Below are 26871 nucleotides of genomic sequence, written 5' to 3'. Positions count from 1 at the left end.
GTAAGAGTTAGGTCAGAGTGTCCTGCCCAACCCAATGAAGTCTGTTTCAACATCTGTGTGACGATTGCATTTTCCTCACTTGAGATTTGTTCAGATGTTTAGCAGAAAGGAATTTAAGAAAAATGGTATCTGTTTCATATTGGTTTTTCAGTCTTAAGACAGCAAGTCAACACACCACCATCACCCTAACACCAACGAGAAGAAACATCATAACCACTCATCACATTCACACACACCCTCACACCAAATGAACAAACACACACACAAGCAGACATAAAAAACAAACCAACTGCAAAAACAGATTCTGCCTACCTAAAGATTCATCATTGCAGGGAAATTTCAGATTGACTGTGTATTGTCAAAATACACTTTCACCAGGGAGTGTGAAAGGGGCCGTACCCACCCCTCCACATCCCAGCTCCAGCACTCCTGGGACCTAGCACTCCTGCGGATGGGCGTGAGAACTCTGGCACCTCTAGCCCATCTGAGGCCCTCTGGAAGAAACATGATGTCACAGATGTTTCACTGTTTTTTCCTCATCCTCTCTATTTTCTTCTCTTGTACCTTTAAAGGTTTTGCCTCTTTTTCCAGTCCCTTTTTCACGTTTTTTAAACTTCTCACATTTCTCCAAAGCTCTCTGATCCCTTGAAGTAGAGGGACAATTCTTCTGACCCAATACAAACATTCATTCCCACTGGTCCTTTGTACTTTTTCTCAGTTTTTACTGTGGATGGGGCTTTTTCCCCCAGGGTAGACGTGAGGCTGTAAGATCATCACCTGCACTTGCTGTCTCTAGGGATTTACTGAAGAACACTAGCTATTAATTAGCATTTTATGACGTGCTTCCCGCTCTTCGGAGGAAACACACTATGTAGGTGCCAAATAGTAATAATTCAGTTCTCTTCTGTCCTTTGGGTTCTGAATGCACCAGTTCTCACACTCCTGAGGAGGAAAAAAGTCGTATTCCTTATTATACCCACCTAGAGGATTAAAATGTCAAGTGTACAAGCTGCTACATGGGGGGAATAGTTGTACTCATTTCAAAATGATTGCAAATATTTCTCCAGAAAAAAAAGAGCAGTCCTTGGCATAACTGTCAGATGAGGAAATCTACCCGCCCTCCCGCCCCCGGAATTCTGTACAAGCCAAGCAGGAAGCAGAATTTCTCACCTGTGTTTCCTGTAGTCCTTTCACTATCTGGGAAACAACCTACCTTTTTGAAAAGAACTAACTTTAGTTTCACTTGTCTCAATGACCAGCTTCGCCATACAGGAAAGCCCCTATTCTAGGTGCAGTTTCTACCTGGTGCTAATTTTGTCATACACACAATTTGCATCTTTAATCCATTTTTTTTTTCATTTAAAATATGGGAAGACTGTTTCCCTTAGCAAGGAAATTTCAGGTTTAGCTCATTTATTTTCTCTAATCATATCATTATCTTTATTATATCATAGAGAAAGCTGAAAGAAACTGTCTTTTTCAAAGGCCGGGAGATAAAGAAAGTGAAAGAGTTAGGAGGTGGGAAAATCCTAGCAAATGAGACTGAGAGCCGTTGTTGCAATGATGGAACATACACAGCCTTGTAGGGTTTTGAACTGATCCGGGTCTCCAACAAGATCCAGACCTGTGTGTGTCTCAGGCATCTGGACTCTTCCTTCAATAAAGGTATGGAGGATAGAATTATGACTCATTCCTGCCTCAGTATAGTGTTTTGAATTATATTTGTTTTTTAATTTTTTTATTTAAAAATTTCCTCTTACAACCAATGTTTAAGATAATACCCATAGTGTTAGGGCTCTTATTTATGATTTTAAATTCTTTTTTAGTTTCTTCACTGTCTGATTGATTGGATATTTTTATCCATCCATTCTCATGGTAATTAAAACGTGTATTATATTTGACTTAAATATGGAATACTAAGATTTATTCATGGATGGCATTTTAGTCTTTCCCATTTCTTTTGTTTCTATAATCTTATTCCTTTATAAGTTAAAATTATGGAAAATAAAGTGATTAGACACAGAAATCAATGTTAAAAACTTAAGAGGGAGTAAGAGGGAGGAAACATATTTAGTAAGTAGGTATTGGGTACTCTGCCTAACTGTGTATATAGGTTGTTAACACGTGTGTGTGTGTGTGTGTGTGTGTGTGTCTGTTTTTATTATTAAATCGAAGCAATATCTCTATGAAGAAAACACATATGGTGATTCAAAGAGATTAAGTAAATTATTTAGGTTCATATCTAGAGATAGTGGCAGAGCTGTGATTCAGACCCAGACCCATCTAACTTCAAAGTCCAGTTTTGTAACACCGATATACAATATACGATACCCTTCTTACTGCCACTCTGGAGTGTTACCAACAATATGTGTGTCGCTCTAAACTGACAGCAATTTTGAAAGCTGTTGTTAATTCTATTATCTGCCATTTTGGGGAGGGAGTATTACTTTACTTCTTTAATGTCAGTGTTTCATTATGTTTGAGATTTCCCTTTTTCCATTGTTAAAACCTATTGCTATTATCTGTAGCCTTGGTTTAGTGAGTTTATGTTCCCCTAACATAATATGGTGAAGTATGTTGTAAAAGTTTAAGAGCAGAATACTGATTTACCCCTTACTAAATTATGTGATCGTTCTTGGCATATGAGTCTGTTTAAAAGATTTTTGTTTTGCTGTAAAACATTTAGAGGTATTTTGTAATTTGACAAACATTGAATGTCTTATCTGGTAAAGATGGGGGTCATGTTTTATCTGAAGAAGGCTGGAGAATGTGATGGGGTAAAAGACAAGCAAACTATAGATTAAAAAATAGAACAGGGCTTCCCTGGTGGCGCAGCGGTTGAGAGTCCGCCTGCCGATGCAAGGGGCACGGGTTCGTGCCCCGGTCCAGGAAGATCCCACATGCCATGGAGCGGCTAGGCCCATGAGCCATGGCCACTGAGCCTGCGCGTCTGGAGCCTGTGCTCCACAACGGGAGAGGCCACAACAGTGAGAGGCCTGTGTACTGCAAAAAAAAAAAAAAAAAAAAAAGAACAAAGGTCAGCAGCTTTATGACCAGTAAAAATGCAATGAGTTTTAAGCTATTTCTTAATTAATTAAGATGCTGACTAAGATTTCTTTGCCTTTAATGTCTAGATGTTTACTTTAAGTCCTCCTTACCCCAGATCCATGTCCCATTGATGTCCAAGCCTACCTCAAGTTTCTGCCTCTTCCTGAAACGTGTTGGGATAGGGAAATAAGACAATGCACCACATGTTTTTCTTTGTAGCTCCTGACTCTCAGCTAACTTTTCCTCAATTCATGAAAAATGTTACCATTTCTCTTGATATTATTTATATGGACATATAAGCACACATGTATTCACAAATCCTTTTTTTCTATTAATGGCCATATATATTATTTTATTATAGACTGGGCACTCAGTTTGAGGTTAAGTAATCCCCAGAGCTATCTACTACTGTTCACTGAGTTAGTCTCTTAAAACTCTATTAAATTTAGTTAGCAATCAGTGTCAAGTCAGTGCAATTAATAATAGTCCTGGGCATTAACCTAAGCTACTGAGGGGGAAAAAAATTGAGTCAGATGATTTGGAGGACCACTATTCCTAACGTGTTGTTCACAATTAGAAGCAGCACATTTTTATAGGAACAAGAGATCTAAAAAAGGATTTCCCAAGTCAGCCTTAGGTTTAAAAGCATGTTTCCCTAGAAACCAAGAAAAAAAAAAAATGCACAAAAGTATGCATGGTTTAGACTGTCTCTTTTTGGCTGGGGGAATTGGGGATTTTGTTGCACTCTAGCAATTCCAGGTCTAGGTTTCGTAACGCTTTCATTCTCTCTCTCTCCCATGAGGATATAAAGCCATTGGGATAGGTTGCTAACACAATCTATTTTTATCTCTCTCGAAAGACTAGAATTATTGTCCTACAAATCTAAGCTTTGCTTTTTTGACATCACTATAGATGTCAAGGTCTTTTGATTCTTCCCACATCTATTTATTCCTCTGTGCCACGAAAAATAAGTTATATTGACATTAAGCAACAATTTCAACATTTTATTAAAAATCTTACACAGAAAAAGACACCTAAAGATCCTCCTTTAGAGATTTCCTTGCACTGTTTTAAAGCTTTATATATCTGTTTATTAAAGGAGATATAAATATGGTGAGTCAGAAAAATGTGGTCTTTTAAAATGATATTGTGTCAAGCAGTCACCCTGATTGCTAAAAAGAAATTCTGCTGGGGATAACACACACACACACAGTTTAATATCATTTCGCCTGCAAGGCCGCTCACAAGCATTAATACGTTATGGCTCAGGACAGGAAAGAAACATCACAAAAGACAGGGAAAATGATTTAATCCCAGTGTCTTTCTGGCTTAAGAATACTTTCTTTTTTTGTGTATTGCTGGTTTTGAACGTCAGAGTTTTTGCTGGAATAAATGATTAAAATATCATAATTCCCCATTTTAGTCTTTCTACTTGCTTGTTGGAAGGTCTGTTAAACTAGGGACATCTCTCTTTTTTTCTCTTCCTCTGTCTGCTCTCAGTGTTCATATCTTTACTGCTTGCTAGCCAGTAAAGAATCATAATCTATTTTTCCCTCTGACCCAAATAATTTTATATATGAAATCCAATTATAAAATATATATATATATATATATCAAGTACAATCTTGAAGGAGAAAGAATTCAACTCTCACTCAGGCAGCCAAATGGATGAATGGGGGCAAGGTTGGGACAGGCCTACTTTTATTCCTAGAGCGTTCTTTCTAGAGTTTACGCTAAGGAATATTGCTAAATAAGAAGTGTTAAAAAATTAAAAGATAATTGGAGAAGGAGTTCTGGGATTTGTGTTATAAACCTTGCTATATACCATACAGAAGTATGTAACTGTTAGCTATTATCTGTATATAAGCCTCAGGTGTTTAGCATGAACTCACAGTCTCATCTTTGAATTCATCATGCTTTTTCCTTACATTAAATCACTGGGTCATGGCAAGGGGAGACCCACCTTGCCAAGGCCCAGTCTGCATTCTTACATCTTCTCACCTTCCATAGTGTTTGGTTTTTTTTAATTTATTATTTAAAAAAAAAAAAATTAACAGTATTTCACAATTGTTACTGTCTCCTACTGACTACAGGGTCATTTACGTCTCCTCAAATACTTTATCACACAACCTAGTTCTAATATAGAATGAAACGTATTTTTGATTAGGAACACAAATTTGACCAAATAAAAGGAAAATAAAAATGAGTATTATTAAGGGCATTGTTTACAAGAAAAGCACTTCTAGTTATTTAGTTTTGACCTTGAAATTTCTGATAATAGAAACAGTAGAGGATTTATGAACTCTTTATAAATTATAACAATACAGGAATTCCAAGCAATTACGGAATCTCCTAATGATTTTTTTTCTCTTCTTCCCATTCTTTATTAGATTATCCAACAGTAAATTTAGTAACTGGTGAATATTTTTCACCGTGCTAATCTAAAATGTAATGAAAGATTTTCTACTTTAATTTTTGTTTAACTATTAAATGTTTTTGTTTCATTTTACTCTTTATATTTCATTAACAATTTTTTGAAAAGATTAATAGCACAGAAAACCATTACTTCTGATTATTTTTAAGTTCATATTTTTCTAAAGTCTGTATTCTTCATGAATAGAACAAATATCAGCATGGTTGGGGAATAAAATTAATTACTGTGATTATATGAAAGAACTTCTTGCCTCTCGGTAATAACAACAGATTTATCACTAAGACATCTCATTTTCCATAACTAATTAAACTACTATATAAAAGGAATCAATTGTATGTGAGAAGTCATACAAATTGACCCAAGTTACAGCCATATTTATTAGATGAATGCTTTTACTTTTTTCAAAAGCACTTTCCGATATACCCCATGTAGCACATGCGGGCCATGATTTAGGTTAACAGCAACCAAATATTTGTTTAATGATCATCAGTTACCATGTAAAAGCACAAAAAGTTTCCTTATGTTCTGAGATATAAAAGAAGGAAGTAAGCAACCTGTACTTTATTATTTTGTATCATATACAAAGCTTTTTCTAAACTTTAAATCCAACTGAAAGCAGCTGCTGGAAAAATATCATTACACTGTACCTTAAGCTACAAAAACCAATTTAATGGTGACATTTTATTTTGTTCAGATGGTCTACTCTTTTCTTTTGTTTAAACCGGTAAAGCCTATGGAAACCGTAACTGGATGAAATCACTGGAAGGTGAAGGCCCATGACCAAAAACATTCTTTAAAGATTACGGGGTTACAGTCGAATGGGATAACAACACTAACAAGAGCAAAGGTCTCCCAAAGACAGGAAGTAATATTGCATCATTCATATACACAGCCACACTTTTCCTTTTCCTAGAGAGGGATAGAAAGTTTATTATTCAAAATATCAATACATAAACCATGAACATTACTTTTAAATCACATGTAGTATGCTTTTCAGGTCAGCCTATTTCAATTTTTTAAAAGAAATAATCATTTCTCTAACCTCTCCAGGTCAAAAATGTTTAATAAAAATTTCTTCAAGGGCTCCCCTGGTGGCGCAGTGGTTGAGAGTCTGCCTGCCAATGCAGGGGACACGGGTTCGTGCCCCAGTCTGGGAAGATCCCACATGCCGCGGAGCGGCTGGGCCCATGAGCCATGGCCACTGATCCTGCGCGTCCGGAGCCTGTGCTCCGCAGCGGGAGAGGCCACAGCAGTGAGAGGCCCATGTACCATTAAAAAAAAAAAAAAAAAAAAAAAAAAAAAATTTCTTCAATTTTAACCATTTTATTTACTATTCCTGAATTAAAATGAAAAAAAGAAAATTGTCTATGCTTTTATATATATGTGTGTGTATACTGATATATATCATTGATGTATATATATATATCTCAATGTTATCATGATCAAAATTTGAAAAGCAAGCAAAATTCAACACTAAAGCTCATCTAGCTTTTTCAAAAATGAGAGTATTTTACCTCAGAGAGACAGTTTTTTAAAAAAGAAAACAAAAACTGCTTTTGATGTGAATCCAGTGGTCATAAATCTTTATCAGAAAAACTTTGGAACCAGATTGTTTAATCTAGCACCAACCTTTACTGAACGTGATGGTAAGCAGCAATCTCTCTCCCTCTCACTAATTTTTATTTTTAAATCATTCGTCTTAACTGGTAACATACATTTGTTCATTCATTTACTCATTCCTAATTTATACGTTATCCCTGGAAAGGACTCCCTATAAAAGTTATAGATAACAGAAAACCACTGACTTAAATAGTTGATAAAAACAAAGAGAGAGAGCAATCCCGGTTAACATTGTTACTGTGATATGAGCATTAAATGAAGATCCAAGTTTCATTGCATCTAAGAACCTAGCAAAGTGCCTTTGTAATTACCTTAAATGCAGTAAACTAAGCACCTGCTGTGGATTGAAGTTATAACCTTTACATAAGTGTGACAGCCTTGCCGCTTAGGAATGACTCCCAGGTGGTCCTGGCGCAGCCTGGTCACATCTGCTAGGTCTTAGAAAGATGGGGGTAAGGGTTCTGCATGCTGGCTTTGTGCCACATGATCTTGCTGAAAGCTTTGTACGAATAAGGAATGCAAAAACTCCCAAGATGTGGAGAAGAGAGAGTTCCAAATTAAAAATACAATATTGGGTGCCTCCAATAGGTAACTTTTCCTCTGTGGCCCTAAATTTTCCTGACTCTTAAATGAGTTTGTTGGGCTAGATCATTTCCAAAGATTTGCTCTTCTGTCACAATTTCATTCTTAGCAAGAATTTCATCTCACCACTGGTAGCTTACATTGAGTCTATCATTTATTCATTCAACAAACATTTCCTTTAGGGCTTGATGAATATAGTCTCTATCTGCTTTGGGCTCAAAGTTTTAGCAGGAGAGACAGAAATGTAAATAGACTATTAAAGAATAGAAAATATTACTATAATACTTTTATTCACAGTCATGTTGAAGGAAGCATGTAAGCCTTTTGGTGAGGTTAAGAAAGCAGCTGTCTTGAATAAGAATTCAGTATGTAATCACCATCAAAGGAAGAAAAGGAGAAGGCCATTTCTGGTAAAGGCCACGTGAAGGCAGGAGGTGAGGAAAGGGTGGTAAGTGAAAAGGAGTTCTTAGAAGTTCAATGATGTTGGAATGCACTGAAAATGTGAAAGTGGCTTTAAAAGTAGATAGAGGCTAGGTCATAAAAGAAATTTCATGAAAGTCTGTATAGTTCAGTGTTTAGGGTCATGGACCCAGTGTCCAATGCCTGGAATGGATTTCTGACTTAGTCATTATATGGTCTGCATCTTACAAAAATGTATTTAATACCTCTTATCATCAGTTTCCACATGTGCACAAAGGTGATTAGATTTCTCCCTTATAGAATTATGCTAAGGAGTAAATTAAATAACTCATACTAAAATTGAAACTTCAACTACACGACAAAAACTGAAAAATGCAAAATTGTTAATTGAGGTGCCAAATCATCACATGTAGATTTTTAAAGGGAATTTCTGAACACTGGTAATCCTTTGAAATTGCTTGCACTTTGAGACTGTTTATTAGCTGAGTGCAAAGAGAAAGGAGGAGGTTTTATGAGGAAATTATGTTAAAAAGAGTAGTTGCCAGCCTCTGGGCATCCATTCTAACAGGAATAGGGAGTGAAGTGGTGCTACCTGCATCACCTCAACCCTAGAGAGGGGAGCTGCAGGTGAGAGGGTCCCAGCTGGGGACAGCTGAATCACTCACATAGGCACTCCAGTAAAAGCAGTCAGCTTTTACGATCTTCCAGATCCAAGGTACCAACCAGCCCTCCAGCCCGAGGCTGACCTGAGCTGGCAGTTGGAATACGATCTGTTGCTAAGTCAGGCTCATCTTTGCACAGGCTCCGGACGCGCAGGCCCAGCGGCCACGGCTCACGGGCACGGCCTCTCCGCGGCATGTGGGATCCTCCCGGACCGGGTCACGAACCCGTGTGCCCTGCATTGGCAGGCGGACTCTCAACCACTGCGCCACCAGGGAAGCCCTAAGTCAGGGTCATCTTAAATGGAGACGTATATTCTAATTCTAAATGGAGGCTGTGTTTTGTGACCTAAGGTGATCAAAGAGCTATCGTTTACTTAAGAAAGGGCAGAGAATTCATGGGCTTGTCAGTTTTCTTTCATGGACAGGAAAATATAACCTTCATAGACAGTGCTTTTGAACAGGATACAAAAGTGAAGTCTCATTTTGATGTCACAAGCAAACTTGTTCCACATACCAGTTTAACGTTAAAGCACCAAAAGGAGTGATTGGTACCCAGTGAGTGATTAATTTTTGTGGTGTGAGCAGCTATGCCAGGCTATGAAGTGTGTCCTGGAAAAACTGGGAAGCCATTATAAGGAGAGCGATATGATCAGATAGTTTCGAGATAGTTTTGAGCTGAGGTTTGGACAAATGTGCTGGGAGAGGAAGAAGAAATTCAAGGAGGTCATTTAAAAAACTATTTAATATCTTCTAAAAGAAACGTTAATGCTTGTAATGAAGGCAGTAGGCCAAGTGGATGGAGTAGATTTGGTAGGTATTTGGAGGTAGAATATAGGACTCAGGAACATATAATGGAATGTGAAAATATGAGGATTATATGACTTTTCTGGTTTTCTGACTTGAGCGATAAGAAATAAGTGAAGAGGGATCCGTATTTTATTTTTAGTATCTTGAGTTTGGGATCTTTCTGAGAGTTTCAGATAGACATCTGCAGTTGGAAATCATCCATGAGCATGGGTCAAGACTATATTAGAAATAAAAAATGAAAATTATATTTATTTAGGTAGCAGTAGCGTGCATGAGAACACCTATGAATAATATCTATAAAAGGAGAAAAGAAAGTCAATGGTAGATCATATCATACTGTATCTAAGAGTAATCTCAGAGATAATTTTGCAATGATTTTCAGTATGTTTTAGCTTCATTCAAGTGAAATATTACAAGTCTAACACATAAGACCAAAAAATATGGAGCCAATTAATTGGGGAGGGGGACATGAGGAGGTCCTTCCCTGGACAGTCAACCTTCACCCAGTTTGAAGACACCTCCATTTCTGCAGAACACTCAGGACTAACAGGAACAACTTGAAAGTCACTGATCTTGTATGATCTTCCCATATTTTTTGTGCTTTATTGAGGTATAACTAATATTACCAAAAAAATCAGAAGATGACATTTAGTGCATATAATTTGATGAGTTTGGAATATGCATACACCACCTATTAAACCGTCACAACACTCGAGGTAAGAAACATGCTTATCACTTTCAAAAGTTTCCTTCAACTATTTTTTGTTTTCTGTATGTTTATTTTGTGATAAGAACACTTAACTTGAGATCTACTCTCTTAACAAAATTTTATGTCAATAGTGCTGAATTGTTAACTGTAGACACTATGTTGTACAGCAGATTTCTAGAACTGATTCATCTTTCATAACCTAAACATTATAGCCGTTGAGCACCAGCTCCCTGTTTCCCCTTCCCTTGCCCCATCGTCTTCCCGTTAATATACAAGGAACTGATAATAAAATAATTTATGTGATTTGTTTAAAGTTGTACACATTCCAGATGCACTTATGTATAATTATAGATTTCAATAATGGTAGGGTCAAAACTTAAGTCTCTTTATCTCTTAGAACCATACAGTAGATGACTTTTATAGGACACTCTGTGGGTCTCTACACTTGCTCCTCCCATAGCTCAGGTCCCTGTTAAAACTTAAGAGAAAACTTCAATATAATCAAGTTGCTTTGAAACGACTCTTCCTACTCCAATGCTCTGTTTATTTTGTTAATAGGAATGCATGCTCCTGCTTCAAACATTTTTAAATTAATCTTTATTAGAGTACAGTTAATTTACAATGTTGTGTTAGTTTCTGCTGTACAGCAAAGTGAATCAGGTATACATATACCTATATCCACTCCTTTAGATTCTTTTCTCATATAGGTCATTACAGAGTATTGTTCACTACTGTACAGAGTAGAGTTCACTGTGCTTTACAGTAAGTTCTTATTAGTTACCTAATTTATATATAGTAGTGTGTATATGTCAATTCCAATCTCCCAATTTATCCGTCCCTCCCTTTCCCCCTTGGTAACCATACGTACATGTGTGACTCTATTTCTGTTTTGTAAATAAGTTCATTTATACCATTTTTTTTAGATTCCACATATAAGCAATATCATATGATATTTGTCTTTGTCTGATTTCAAAACTTAAAAATATATAGATTATATAATAAAATGTCTTCCCCTACCTTTATGCTTCAAAAGCAACTAAATGAAACATTTTAATGTATCATTCTTATGTAACTTTACCCATTTTTGATATCTTTTCTCTATAGTCTAATCTTTTTTTGTTTTGTTTTGTTTTGTTTTTGGCTGCGTTGGGTCTTTTTTGCTGCATGCGGGCTTTCTCTAGTTGCAGCAAGCGAGGGCTACTCTTCGTTGTGGTGTGCGGTCTTCTCATTGTGGTGGCTTGTTGTGGAGCACGGGCTCTAGGTGCGTGGACTTCAGTAGTTGTGGCATGTGGGCTCAGTAGTTGTGGCGCACGGGCTTAGTTGCTCTACGGCATGTGGGATCTTCCCGAACCAGGGCTCGAACCCGTGTCCCCTGCATTGGCAGGCAGATTCTCAACCACTGTGCCACCAGGGAAGTCCTTATAGTCTAATCTTTATGCACCAATTACAGTGATCTTTTCAAAATGTAAGATCATATCACCTCTCCATTTACAATCTTCTTATGAATTCTTATTACAATTAGGGGGAAAAAAGCAAATTATTACCATGGATCTTAAGACCCTAAATGATTTATACCTGCCTGCTTCTTTGGCATTATCTCACTTTATGAGACCTCTCATTCACGACTTTTATTCTTAAACCTATCAAACATGCTATTTTGACTTAGGCCATTGTAGTGATTCTACTTTCTTTCTAAATGTTCTTCCCCCTCTCTTCTCATTGTAGGCTCTGAGAAGATAAAATTCTTCAGAAATCAACTTAAATGTCCACTCCTAGGAGCAACATTTTTTTTCTATCTTCTCTCCATTATAACTTTAGTATACAACTTTGGAGAGAGAGATTTGGGTTCCACTCTGTACTCTGCCACTCATTTGCTGTGTAACCTCAGGCCCATAAGTTTTCTGGTCCTTTTCAAAGCTGAAAAATAGGGATGACATTGGATTTATTGTTGGGGTGGTTGTGACGTTAAGAGTTCAGTAAGTGGAGACTGTTACTTGTGTTAATCTGTGTCATCTTGACTCAGAAAGAATTTAAGTTGCATTTCTTTTATTAGAGTTTAAAGGTAAGGAAAACTAGGAATATGAATATCTTAATGGAAAATGATTTTAAAGGAAGATTAAGGTTTCTAGTTCACCAGCCCCGCGCAGGACTTGCCATTAATTAATTAATTATCCATTAATGTTTACTGTATATCAGGTACTGACCTTAGTCCCTGGAAGAGTAACAGGGACATACATACTCTATAGAGGAAATAGGTATATTGTTATATTGTAATATATATTAGTACAGGTAAGTGCAGTATTTTATGGGAGCATAGAGTAAGGAAGAGAAGGTTTTATATAGGTTCAGTTTGATTTGGTTCTCAGATGTTGAACAGGTGTTCAACACAAACAGAGGAAACATCATTCCAAGCAGAAAATTATGGATGGAACCTCAGGCAATTGTAACACTGAGGAGTATGCAATGAAAAGGTTCAGAAGGTAAAGTTTTAAGGAATAGGCCTCAATGAAGTCTAATGCTTCTGAGGTTAAATAGTTTAAAATTTTTGAAGTGGTTATAAGATTTGAATGTGCAGGTAAATTTTTCAAGAAGTATTGCCTCACACTGATACAGGCAGAATGCAGATTCTGTGTGTGAGGAATGAATGAAGTTAAAAATGGAAAACAAAGGGTTGAACTATTTCAGAAAGGTTGATGTCTGAAAGGAGAGAGTGAGTGAAACATGTAGAGACTGGACTATTGGCGGAAAAAATGTATTAAAATGGAAGAAAGTTCAAACTATAAGGGAAGAGGAAAAGCTAGTATAGAGAGGATGTTTGAAAACAAAAGCAACAAGGTTAATAGCCTAGGTAGAATTGCTCAGGGACCCTTCTTTTGGGTCTGGAAAAAGATGAAGACGCCAATTTTAATTGAGAGGTTGTGAATTGAATAGCTGTTATGTAAACTTACAAGGAAGACTCTTTCTCAACCATGTTTTCTCTAGAGCCCTTTTGTCCTTTTTACCTTGGGTCCACTTGGATTGTATGCTACAAACATAAACTCTTCTATTCATGTGGAGTAGGCATCCACACATAGTAACTTGCTTCTGCCTTGGAAGACACCATTATTATTACAGACCCGCTCAAAATAAAGGTCTGAGGAACATGACAAATTAAGAACGCCAGACTGTGAGGAAGAATAAATCTGACTTAAAGGAACCCAGCCAGACAAAAGAACAGACCATAGCTATTCTAATTTCAGCAATAAGAGTCTTTAATGATACTGTAGAGCTAGTGTCAGTATCAGTGATCATGGAAAATTAGTTCCTTACATTCTTTCAGGGATACTTTGGCTTCTTTACAAAAAATTCCTTGGGAGGACTCCAGACGTCACAGTTGCTATATGTAAAATTTTGTCATTTCTTCTTGCTTGATTAACATGAACCCCTGAATTATATGCTGCACTATAAAATATTGCAGCAGTGGTATCCTGAAAATGTAATATAAGCTGAAAATCAGGCCATACATCTTTTATTAATTCCTCAGAATGCTTCAGTAATAAGGTATATTTTATGAGGAAAAAAAAATATTCAATATGTAACATGTCAATGCTTAATACTAAATGGGAAAATGCTTTATAAATTCTAAGGTGCTAGTCATATAAGAAGCATTATATACTCGTGGAGACAGAGAAATAATTAAGATATATTGACTATCACCAGTACTTTAAAAAAATAAAAACTCACTTAAAAGGCAACTCAGTATCAAGAGAAATGTCCGAATGATTGAACATCACAAAATTTTAACAGTATTGCTAGGGCAGTAGAATTTTCAAACCTCCAAATCCTGTTATTGAAACAATGGTCTTGGTGAGATTGTAAACTTATACATTGTGAAAGAAATGAACAACACAGAGATAAACGAGAAATTACAATCAAAGAAGAACAAAATTAATCATAAATTTGTTTTTTATAAACATGAAATAAGTTCACTTCCTCTATGTGGTTTAGTTTTCTTCCATTTGAATTGACTCCAACCTAATGGTACTCAAATTAGCTACACATCAATAGTTATGTATTCTAAAGTAGACTTAACCCTTCTCAGAATGTCTCTGCTTATTTTGGGCCCAAAAGGTCTATACAAAATTTAAGGGATGATGGAGAGAAGGCACATATCTCCATTATTTGTTCATGGCCTATGCTTCATTATAATACACAAAATATTATCTCTTCATGCATAAGTACCCTAAATTATGCATCCAAAGTTTGCCTTATTTAAAAGAAGTGAAGGCAGCTGTAAAAAAGAGCTTCCCAAGTATTTGTGCATCAAAAATACATATTCATGATGGAAAATTATCCACCAAAAACGTGCTCTTTTCAAGGGGCAACATAATTTAGCAAAAGTTAAATCCTGTCTTCCTCATACTCTTTTATTGTGTCGCTCCTGGTGTGACACAGCGGGGCATTCAGTGGAGATCCTTGAAATTTTGCTCTGTTTGAATGTTTAAACATGTTGAACATAAGAACCAAATTCTAAGGATGTACATGAGTGAAACATAAGGCAGCTGCAGACTGCTAAGAACATTTATCAACACATTTAATCTGCAATTCATTTCACATCTCATGTATAGAACATCGTGTCTATTGCATAGCATTTAGAATGAAGTATACTTGAAGTCCATTATGCTTTCTTAAATAAGAAAAATGACATATACTCTATGAATTTTAAGGTTCTATTTAGGATGCTAAAATAATTTTACGAAAAGAAAAGTATTTTTAAAGTATAGGAATAAATAAGCCTGCTTTTCAATTGCACGTCTTGAGAATTCTCTTGCTTTGAAATATAAGGCAATCTGAATGAATGTAGGTGCTGCAATGAAGCTTATGTGACTCAGTTTTGTACTTTGATATATTTGGGTGTTAGTTGCAAAGAGTCACAAATAACACCTGAAACCAGGAAACTAAAGCCCTGGCTTCTCCACTTCCTACATATACATCCTTTTTGAGCCTCAGCTTTCTTATTCTTGAATGGGGAAAAAAATCCATGCCTAGCCACAGTTTTGTGTCTTAAATTAGGTAGCATATAATAAAGCTTTGGGTAAACAATGAAACACTGATCAAATGGGACAGCATATTATAATTCAAATTGCTGGTAATTGAATCAACAAGTGGTCTCAGAACAGTGCAAAAGCTATGAGACCTTTAAGATGCAAATAATTATTTACCTCAATTTTACCGAATGGCTAGATTTGAGGGTAAATGAATTTATATTCTTTGCTTCATAGCTAGATGGAAGAAAAATAGATGCAGGATAGCTTGCAAGTTGCATGAAATTCATCCCAAATGATTATTGCTGTTATTATTCCTCCTCATTTTTATTTTTTCTGATCATTGATTAGAAAATTATAGCTTGCTGTGCATCCTATTTTTGGAAAAATGTTCTAAAACTTAAGTTCTGACACAAAGATAGCGCTGTATCACTAGTTTCTTAATCTGTTAAGAAAACAAAGCCAAACTTCTATCCCATTACTTATTGCCTTTCAATCTGCATCTGTGATTATAACACATTTCTTTAAATTAATTTTAAAAACCTAAGCCGAGAATTCTTAATATTTTGAAAATTAGAATTCCTAGCATTATTGAGTTGATGAAAACCCTCTCTAATGCCTCTGAAAAGTTATGTGTAACAAAGATTTAAATTTTATTAAATAATTGGGAGAAAATTTTATTTCCTTAAGATTATTAGAGTTACATGAGGAAATTAGAAAACCAGTATTGAATGCAAAGATTGTTTGTCAGAGTGTCAAGGAAATCTTTAGGAAATTCTTAATTCAGATCCTGTCTTTCTTTCTGTTCCTCTGCTGGCATTGTTTCTCCCCACACCATTATCTTGAATCATAGCTACTTTCATCTTGACTAGGGTTGAAAGTATTTATTGGCCACCTGCTACAAAGGTTACTGAAGTTATGTTTTATTTGTTTGTTTGAAAAACTACTTGAGTTTTTAAGGAAGAGTTTTAGGACACTGCAACTCATAATTACAATGTTTGTTTTATTATAAAGAAATAAAGCACAAATGAAGTGTAATGATCAGCATTCTGTGGAGAATTTCTTTTATATCAACAGATCCAGTGTGAATTCTTGCTCTTAATGGTTCAGTAGCTACACTCTCTTTTTCAATACTTGACACAGAATGTTTAGAAATATGAGTATGTGTTTTTAACTGCAACTAATTTAACATCTTACGTGACCGTTTTTCCCTGAAATCACAGCAACTTTCTGCAACACAACAGTGAGTCACATGTTGAAAATGTAATGGGTCTTTAGAGGATTTTTATAGAGAGCAAAGATGAAATTATATATATATATATATATATATATATATATATATATGGATAAAATAAAAAAGCAGGTGCTGGGAGGGTGATGGTATTAGTGCTAAACACTCCAAAGAATAATAAGAGCTAGAACATGTCAAATGAAAATGTGAAACCTGAAGGATAACCAGCAGAGAGGTGGGAGGACTCATAACCATGAAGCCCACAGGATAGGCTCTGTCCTCAGGAAATGCAAGGCAAAATGCAAGAATTCTAAGCTCCCATGTGGGCAATCGCAGTATGTAAATTGAAAAATGAACGATTCTGTTAGAGTATTTTAGAAAATATAATCAAAATTAAAAAGTAAATGTTCATCCTATTTATTTGTTTCTATGATTTACATAGCAACAAAGACCTGCCTTGACCAATAACCTTTTTCTCTAAATTAATGGCATCAATATGTTAAATAATAATTAAGTAAAATGTTTTTTAGGTATTCATTTCTCCTCTTTAGAGAGGGACAAAATAAAAACTGCTTCATATGTTAAATGAACAATTAAGACATGTTCCTTTTACCAAAAAGCTGCAAAAGGAAAATCACTCTCTCGGTGTAAATGTGAGGTATTGCCTTCTCATTTTACAAACTTAGAATCTTCCTGTGCATGACATGCTTCTGCCTTTAGAAGATGAATAATTATTCATATAATTTAAATTGTCATCTTTCAACATCAGTCAGTAGAAGTCTACTAAAAGTCAAGTACACTTAGGCCCAGGTTACACACCAAATGATTCCCTCATTTCATTTCATACATATGTATGTATTTATTTATCTGTTTATTTCCTATCAGTATATAACATAAGTGGATTTTTTTGCTCAATAGTTGTGTTTTCTCCTAATGATTGATTGACTAATATATTTGAGAAGAAATTGAGAACTAGTTAAACATGGTTTTTCATATTTATAATCAAATATATTCTCAAGTCAGAACACCCCAAATGGATGTTCAGCAGTTTGTGATACTAACTTACATTTATAATATATCAATCAGTCAATCAAATAGGAACACTTGAGATTGTATCTTTATCTAGAAGAAATGACTCATTTAAACAACAAAATGTTTTTTAGCTTTATTTTTTTAAAGATTATTGCAAAAAAATTCAATAAAATTTTTTTACATATTCAAATTACTTGAAATTTTGTAAAATAAGTACTACTTTTGGTTTTTCATAGATACTAAAAAAAGACAAATATTCCTCCTCTAAATATTAAGTATTTCACTATCTCTGAGATCCATTAACTGATATCAGCAACTTCCCTAGATTTTGCCCTGTACTCAAATCTTGATCACCCGTGATAGAACAGAGAAGCTGCAGAAATGAAGTTTGAAAATTGTCATACATATCTACATAGATGTGGAATGCATTTGTATGTAATAGAAAAAGAGTATATTCTGTGCTTAAGGAAAAAATGATGCAGGAAAAGCTGGAAAATTGCCACTTTTCTATTCTCCATCCTTCCTGATATTTCATAGCATTTGTTCATCAGATTTATTCAGTGGTATTAGGTGTTCTGTTATGAATCTGAGATTGAGACCCACTTATTTTTGATACCAAAATTCATGTCTATTTATGTAAGATGTACAAATCAGTATAGTTGTCTGAAGACCTGAGTTTGAGTGTCCTGGTTTTATTCCTTATAGCTGACATTAGCCAAGTCACTTAGGGTCCATTTGCCTCAGGTTTTTATCATCATAGTGGGTATAAGATTTAAATTACAAAATTGATTAAAGATTAAATAAGTCTTTCTAACGTGGTACAAATGGGGATGTTTGTGCACCCCTACAAAGTACTGAAGTGACAATACAGATATTAAATGTAAATAAAGCCAAATATACGATGGTTATTTAAGTTGTATGAAAAAAAATTCAGATTTGAAAATTTTACTCAATGAGTTTTTAAAAAGCTTTACAAAACACAACTATGCAGTTACATATATCAATATATTAATGTTTATTAAACACCAAATATTTGTAAAATTTAAATCTTTCTAGTTGGTTGACATTAGACTCTTAGTTTTACATGGTAGAATTTTTATTATTTTATATCTAGCCAATTCAAAGTTAAATGGTTAAGAGACAATGGTACCTCCTTAGTCATTACTTAATTGCAGTGTATGGCACATAAATACTCAAAAGTTGATGAATGACTCCTGTATTAATGTAGAACTCCAACTCTAGAGTTTTCTTTGGGCATTCAAAATGGAATAATAGATTCTACCATATTTAGACTTTATCCATCTTCCAGCTCCCAAGTTGACTTGACTCAAAAATCCTAGATGTCTGAGTATCTAATTTACTTTTATAGGCATATCTTTATAAGCATTGGGGATTAGAAACAAGAAAGATGGTTATTTTCAGCTTTTTAAGTATTTTCCTCCCCACAGGAGAACTTAACAAGTTGTGGAGTGCGTGAAATAATTTTAGAATATCATCCCAAACATCCTTACATTTAGGCATCTCATTCACAAGTGTTAAATCTACTTTAAGGGCTGAATTGTCAAGGAGCACATAAATGGGAGAGCTGCCAAATTTCCACTTCAGCTTATGATGTGTAGATGGAACATGTATCCATATGACCTGCATGAATCAGCATTCAGCTGTCTCACAAGCTATTTCAGCCATTGCCTATTGTCAACTAGGTAAGAAAGAATATTCATTAGAATGAAAGTTGGAGTATATTTTGGTTATAACATTGATTAAATCTTTTTTTCTAATCCTTCTCCTATATACAAAAAAAGAAGAGATGGTTTAGTCTTGAAATTCAGAAAAATACAACTTATAACTTTTTTAACTTGCTTATAGTTATAATTTTTTTTAATTATCAAAACTTAGTTCTAAACTTTAAGTAGTAAACTTAAGAGTATTTTTTAATTATATACAAATATATTGTTAAGATGCCTCAGACCAAACTGTAAGGAGAAATTGACCAGAATGAAATTTCAGAGATTATCTCTCTAAAAAATATGTCCTCAAGTGGGGATATGAGTTTATTAACTGTTGCTGTCACTAACTCAGATCCCTTTATTGAACTCAACATTTAGTGTATGACACTATCTCTTACACCTTTTAAGTTATTGTAAAGTCGTTATAAAAATCTCTTATTATTCAAGCATCTGTTGACTATGTAGAAGTATTAAATTATCATATGTTATTTCAAATATATTTGTTCAATAAGTTGTAAAATATTAAATGAAGTAGTTCTTTTAAAGTAAAAAAAAAGAATGTTGTAAGATAAATTTTATACTCTCATTTGAAAAGAATGCATTCAAATTATTTAACCTATCTGATGTCTGTATAAAATTATATTTATTTTTATCTTGAACTTCCTGTTGGAACTTTTAAACATCTTCAGAAAGACATACTCATCCCGACTCAACAAATTCATTTAAAAAATTAAGAATGAGAGCTCTCATATTTCTACCATACTCTTACTTTAAAAATATCTTCCACATTGTAATCAAATTTAATTCTCTATCAAAAAGAATTAATACAGTAACCACACTGTCCACTAATTTGTGGTAAATATTCAATGTGGTAAAATGAGAAGTACTATTGACACACCAGTGTGATGCCAGATAAACTGATCATTTTTTTAACATCTTTATGAGAGTATAATTGTTTTACAATATTGTGTTACTTTCTGCTGTATAACGAGGTGAATCAGCTATATGAATACATATATCCCCATATCCCCTCCTTCTTTTTTTTTAACATCTTTATTGAAGTATAATTGCTTTATAGTTTTGCGTTAGCTCCTGCTGTATAACAAAGTGAATCAGCTATATGTATACATATATCCCCATATCTCCTCCCTCTTGCATCTCCCTCCCACCCTCCCTATCCCATCCCTCTAGGTAGTCACAAAGCACCAAGCTGATCACCCTGTGCTACGCGGCTGCTTCCCACTAGCTATCTGTTTTACATTTGGTAGTGTATATATGTCAGTGCCACTCTCTTACTTCGTCCCAGCTTACCTTTCCCTTTACCATGTCCTAAAATCTATTCTCTACGTCTGCGTATTTATTCCTGTCCTGCGCCTAGGTTCGTCAGAACCTTTTTTTCTTTTAGAATCTATATATACGTGTAGACATAACGGTATTTGTTTCTCTCTTTCTGACTTACTGCACTCTGTATGACAGACTCTAGGTCCGTCCACCTCAGTACAAATAATTCAATTTCATTTCTTTTTATGGCTGAATAACATTCCATTGTATATATGTGCCACATCTTCTTTATCCATTCATCTGTCGATGGACACTTAGGTTGCTTCCATGTCCTGGCTATTGTAAATAGAGATGCAATGAACATTGTGGTACATGACTCTTTTTTTTTTTTTAACATCTTTATTGGAGTATAATTGCTTTACAATGGTGTGTTAGTTTCTGCTTTATGACAAAAATGAATCAGTTATACATATACATATATTCCCATATCCCCTGCCTCTTACATCTCCCTCCCTCCCATCCTCCCTATACCACCCCTCTAGGTGGTCATAAAGCACCGAGCTGATCTCCCTGTGCTATGTGGCTGTTTCCCACTAGCTATCTATTTTATGTTTGGTAGTGTATATATGTCCATGCCACTCTCTCACTTTGTCCCAGCTTACCCTTCCCCCTCCCCATATCCTCAAGTCCATTCTTTAGTAGGTCTGTGTCTTTATTCACATCTTATTCCTAGGTTCTTCATGACATTTTTTTTTCTTAGATTCCATAAATATGTGTTGGCATATGGTATTTGTCTTTCTCTTTCTGACATACTTCACTCTGTATGACAGACTCTAGGTCCATCCACCTCACTACAAATAATTCAATTTCATTTCTTTTTATGGCTGAGTAATATTCCATTGTATATATGTGCCACATCTTCTTTATCCATTCATCCGAAGACAGACACCTAGGTTGCTTCCATGTCCTGGCTATTGTAAATAGTGCTGCAATGAACATTTTGGTACATGACTCTTTTTGAATTATGGTTTTCTCAGGGTATATGCCCAGTAGTGGGATTACTGGGTCATATGGTAGTTCTATTTTTAGTTTTTTAATGAACCTCCATACTGTTCCACATAGTGGCTCTATCAATTTACATTCCCATCAACAGTGCAAGAGGGTTCCCGTTTCTCCACACCCTCTCCAGCATTTATTATTTGTAGATTTTTTGATGATGGCCATTCTGACCTGTGTGAGGTGATACCTCGTTACAGTTTTGATTTGCATTTCTCCAGTGATTAGTGATGTTGAGGATTCTTTCATGTGTTTGTTGGCCATCTGTATGTCTTCTTTGGAGAAATGTCTATTTAGGTCTTCTGCCCATTTTTGGATCGGGTTGTTTGTTTTTTGGATATTGAGCTGCATGATCTGCTTGTATATTTTGGAGAATAATCATTTTTCAGTTGCTTCATTTGCAAATATTTTCTCCCATTCTGAGGGTTGTCTTTTTGTCCTGTTTATGGTTTCCTTTGCTGTGCAAAAGCTTTGAAGTTTCATTAGGTCCCATTTGTTTATTTTTGTTTTTATTTCCATTTCTCTAAGAGGTGAGTCAAAAAGGATCTTGCTGTGATTTATGTCATAGAGTGTTCTGCCTATGTTTTCCTCTAAGAGTTTTACAGTGATTGGCCTTACATTTAGGTCTTTAATCCGTTTTGAGTTTATTTTTGTGCATGGTGTTAGGGAGTGTTCTAATTTCATTCTTTTACATGTAACTGTCCAGTTTTCCCAGCACCACTTATTGAAGAGGCTGTCTTTTCTCCATTATATATTCTTACCTTCTTTATCAAAGATACAGTAAACATATGTGTGTGGGTTTATCTCTGGGTTTTCTATCCTGTTCCATTGATCAGTATTTCTGTTTTTGTGCCAATACCATACTGTTTTGATTACTGTAGCTTTGTAGTATAGTCTGAAGTCAGGGAGCCTGATTCCTCCATATTTGTTTTTCTTTCTCAAGATTGCTTTGGCTATTCTGGGTCTTTTGTGTTACCATACAAATTGTGAAATTTCTTGTTCCAGTTCTGCGAAAAATGCCATTGGTAATTTGATAGGGATTGCATTGAACCTGTAGATTGCTTTGGGTAGTTTAGTCATTTTCACAATATTACTTCTTCCAATCCAAGAATATGGTATATCGCTCCATCTGTTTGTATCATCTTTAATTTCTTTCACCATCATCTTATAGGTTTCTGCATACTGGTCTTTGGTCTCCTTTGGTAGGTTTTTGCGAGGTATTTTATTCTTTTTGTTGCAATGGTAAAGGGGAGTGTTTCCTTAATTTCTCTTTCTGATCTTTTGTTGTTAGTATATAGGAATGCAAGAGATTTCTATGCATTAATTTTATATCCTGCTACTTTACCAAATTCATTGATTAGCTCTAGTAGTTTTCTGGTAACATCTTTAGGATTCTCTATGTGTAGTGTCATGTCATCTGCAAACAGTGACAGTTTTACTTCTTGTTTTCCGATTTGGATTCCTATTAATTCTTTTTCTCCTCTGACTGCTGTGGCTAAAACTTCCAAAACTATGTTGAATAATACCGGTGAGAGTGGGTAACCTTGTCTTGTTCCTGATCTTAGTGGAAATGCTTTCAGTTTTTCACCATTGAGAACGATGTTGGCTGTGGGTGTGTAATATATGGCCTTGAGGTAGATTCTCTCTATGCCTACTTTCTGGAGAGTTTTTATCATAAATGGGTATTGAATTTTGTCGAAAGCTTTTTCTGCATCTGTTGAGATTATCATATGGTTTTTATCCTTCAGTTTGTTAATGTGGGGTATTACATTGATTGATGTGCATATATTGAAGAATCCTTGCATTCCTGGGGTAAACCCCACTTGATCATGGTGTATGATCCTTTTAGTGTTCTGTTGGATTTTGTTTGCTAGTATTTTGTTGAGGATTTTTGCATCTATATTCATCAGTGATGTTGGCCTGTAGTTTTCTCTTTTTGTAACATCTTTGTCTCGTTTTGGTATCAGGGTGATGGTGGCCTCTAGAATGAGTTTGGGAGTGTCCCTCCCTCTGCTATATTTTGGAAGAGTTTGAGAAGGATAGTTGTTGGCTCTTCTCTAAATGTTTGAGAGAACTCGCCTGTGAAGTCTTCTGGTCCTGGGCTTTTGTTTGTTGGAAGATTGTTAATCACATTTTCAATTTTACTGCTTGTGATTGGCCTGTTTATATTTTCTATTTCTTCCTGATTCAGTCTTGGAAGGTTGTGCATTCCTAAGAATTTGTCCATTTCTTCAAGGTTGTCCATTTTATTGGCACATTTACTTGTAATAATCTCTCATGATCCTTTGTATTTCTGCAGTGTCAGTTGTTACTTCTCCTTTTTCATTTCTAATTCTGTTGATTTGAGTCTTCTCCCTTTTTTTCTTGATGAGCCTGGCTAGTGCTTTATCAATTTTGTTTATCTTCTCAAAGAACCAGCTTTTAGTTTTATTTATTTATTTATTTATTTATTTATTTTTTAACATCTTTATTGGGGTATAATTGCTTTACAATGGTGTGTTAGTTTCTGCTTTATAACAAGTTTTATTGATCTTTTCTATCATTTCCTTCATTTCTTTTTCAGTTTTTTCTGATCTGATCTTTATGATTTCTTTCCTTCTGTTAACTTTGCAGGGGTTTTTGTTCTTATTCCTCTACTTGCTTTAGGTGTAAGGTTAGGTTTTTTATTTGAGATTTTTCTTGTTTCTTGAGATAGGATTGTATTGCTATAAACTTCCCTCTTAGAACTGCTTTTGCTGCATCCCATAGGTTATGGGTCATCGTGTTTTTATTGTCATTTGTTTCTAGGTAGTTTTTCATTTCCCCTTTGATTTTTTCAGTGATCTGTTGGTTATTTAGTAGCGTATTTTTTACCTTCCATGTGTTTGTATTTTTTACAGGGTTTTTTTCCTGTAACTGATATCTAGTGTTACAACATTGTGGTTGGAAAAGATACTTGATACAATTTCAATTTTCTTAAATTTAACAAAGCTTGATTTGTGACCCAAGATATGATCTATCCTGGAGAATGTTCCATGAACAGTTGAGAAGAAAGTATATTCCGTTGTTTTTGGGTGGAATGTCCTACAAATATCGATTAGGTCCATCTTGTTTAATGTGTCATTTAAAGCCTGTGTTTCCTTATTTATTTTCCTTTTAGATGATCTGTCCATTAGTGAAAGTGGGGTGTTAACATCCCCTACTATGACTGTGTTACTGTTGATTTCCCCTTTTAGGGCTGTTAGCATTTGCCTTATGTATTGCCGTGCTCCTATGTTGGGATCATAAATATTTACAATTGTTATATCTTCTTCTTGGATTGATCCCTTGATCATTATGTAGTGTCCTTCTTTTTCTCTTCTAGTAGTCTTCATTTTAAAGTCTATTTTGCTTGATATGAGAATTGCTACTCCAGGTTTCTTTTGATCTCCATTTGCATGGAATATCTTTTTTCCATCCTGTCTTTTTCAGTCTGCATATGTCCCTAGGTCTGAAGTGGGACTATTGTAGACAGCATATATATGAGTCTTGTTTTTGTATCCATTCAGCCAGTCTATGTTTTTTGGTTGAAGCTTTTCATCCATTTACATTTAAGGTAATTATTCATATGTATGTTCTATTACCATTTTCTTAATTGTTTTGGGTTTGTTATTGTAGGTCTTTTCCTTCTCTTATGTTTCCTGCCGAGAGAAGTTCCTTTAGCATTTGTTGTAAAGCTGGTCTTTTGGCGCTGAATTCTCTTAACTTTTGCTTGTCTGTAAAGGTTTTAATTTCTCCATCAAAACTGAATGAGATACTTGCTGGGTAGAATAATCTTGGTTATAGGTTTTTTACTTTTATCACTTTAAATATGTCCTTCCACTCCCTTCTGGCTTGCAGAGTTTCTGCTGAAAGATCAGCTGTTAACCTTATGAGGATTCCCTTGTATGTTATTCATTATTTTTATCTTACTGCTTTTAATATTTTTTCTTTGTATTTAATTTTTGATAGTTGATTAATATGTGTCGTGGCATGTTTGTCCTTGGTTTTATCCTGTATGGGACTCTCTGTGCTTCCTGGACTTGATTGACTATTTCCTTTCCCATGTTAGGAAAGTTTTCAAGTATTATCACTTCAAGTATTTTCTAAGACCCATTCTTTTTCTCTTCTTCTTTGACTCCCATTATTTGAATGTTAGTGCATTCAGTGTTGTCCCAGAGGTCTCTGATATTGTCCTCAATTCTTTTCATTCTTTTTTCTTTATTCTGCTCTGTGGTAGTTATTTCCCCTATTTTATCTTCCAGGTCATTTATCCATTCTTCTCCCTCAAATATTCTGCTCTTGATTCCTTCTAGAGATTATTAAATTTCATTTATTGTGTTGTTCATCATTGTTTGTTTGCTCTTTAGTTCTTCTAGGTCCTTATTAAACATTTCTTATATTTTCTCCATTCTGTTTCCAATAGATTTTGGATCATCTTTACTATCATTACTCTGAATTCTTTTTCAGGTAGACTGCCTATTTCCTCTTCATTTGTTTGGTCTGGTTGGTTTTTACCTTGCCCCTTCACCTACTGCATATTTCTATGTCTTCTCTTTTGTTTAAATTACTGTGTTTAGGTTTTTCTTTTCACAGGCTGCCAGTTGGTAGTTCCTGTTGTTTTTGGTGTCTGCCCCTAGTAGGTGAAGTTGGTTCAGTGGCTTGTTAAGGCTTCCTGGTGAAGGGGACTGGTACCTGTGTTCTGGTGGGTGGGGCTGCATCTTGTCTTTTTGGAGGGCAGGGCCTCATCTGGTGGTATGTTTTTGGGTTTCTGTAAACTTAGTATGATTTTAGACAGCCTCTGCTAATGAGTGGGGTTGTTCCTGTCTTTCTAGTAGTTTGGCATGGGGCATCCAGCACTGGAGTCTGCTGGCTGTTTGGTGGAGCTGGGTGTTAGCATTGAGATGAAGTTCTCTGGGGGAGCTCTCGCCAATTGATATTACATTGGTCCAGGAGGTCTCTGGTGGTCCAATGTCCTGAACTTGCTTCTCTTACCTCAGAGGCTCAGACCTGACATCCAGCTGGAGCACCAAGACTCTGTCAGCCACACGGCTCAGAAGAAAAGGGAGAAAAAGAAAGAAAGAAAATTTAAAAGCTAATTATTAAAATAAAAAAAAATAATAAAGGAAGATGAGAGAGCAACCAATCAGTAAACAAATCTACCATTGATAACAAATGCTAAAAACTATACTAAGATAAACATAAAAATCAAAGTCATATTAGTTGCAAACAACAAACCCC

The 26871-nt window shown here is 35.2% G+C and overlaps 1 protein-coding gene across 10 annotated transcripts in view; it reads left to right on the top strand.

Moving 5' to 3' along the window:
• Positions 1-26871, top strand: part of SEMA3A (semaphorin 3A) — an 859827-nt gene that overhangs the window by 308025 nt on the left and 524931 nt on the right. Inside the window, exon 1 of one of the 10 annotated variants that reach the window (XM_079931564.1) lies at positions 1612-1665. The exons of the other annotated variants lie outside the window; for them this stretch is intronic. The gene's annotated coding sequence lies outside the window, so the exon portion shown is untranslated. Of the gene's footprint in view, positions 1-1611; positions 1666-26871 lie in introns of those variants that run through there. 10 annotated transcript variants of the gene reach the window in all.

Source organism: Stenella coeruleoalba (assembly GCF_951394435.1).
Source record: "Stenella coeruleoalba genome assembly, chromosome: 9".
NCBI classification, from domain to species: Eukaryota; Metazoa; Chordata; class Mammalia; order Artiodactyla; family Delphinidae; genus Stenella; species Stenella coeruleoalba.
This window is presented reverse-complemented; position numbering and strand designations above follow the sequence as displayed.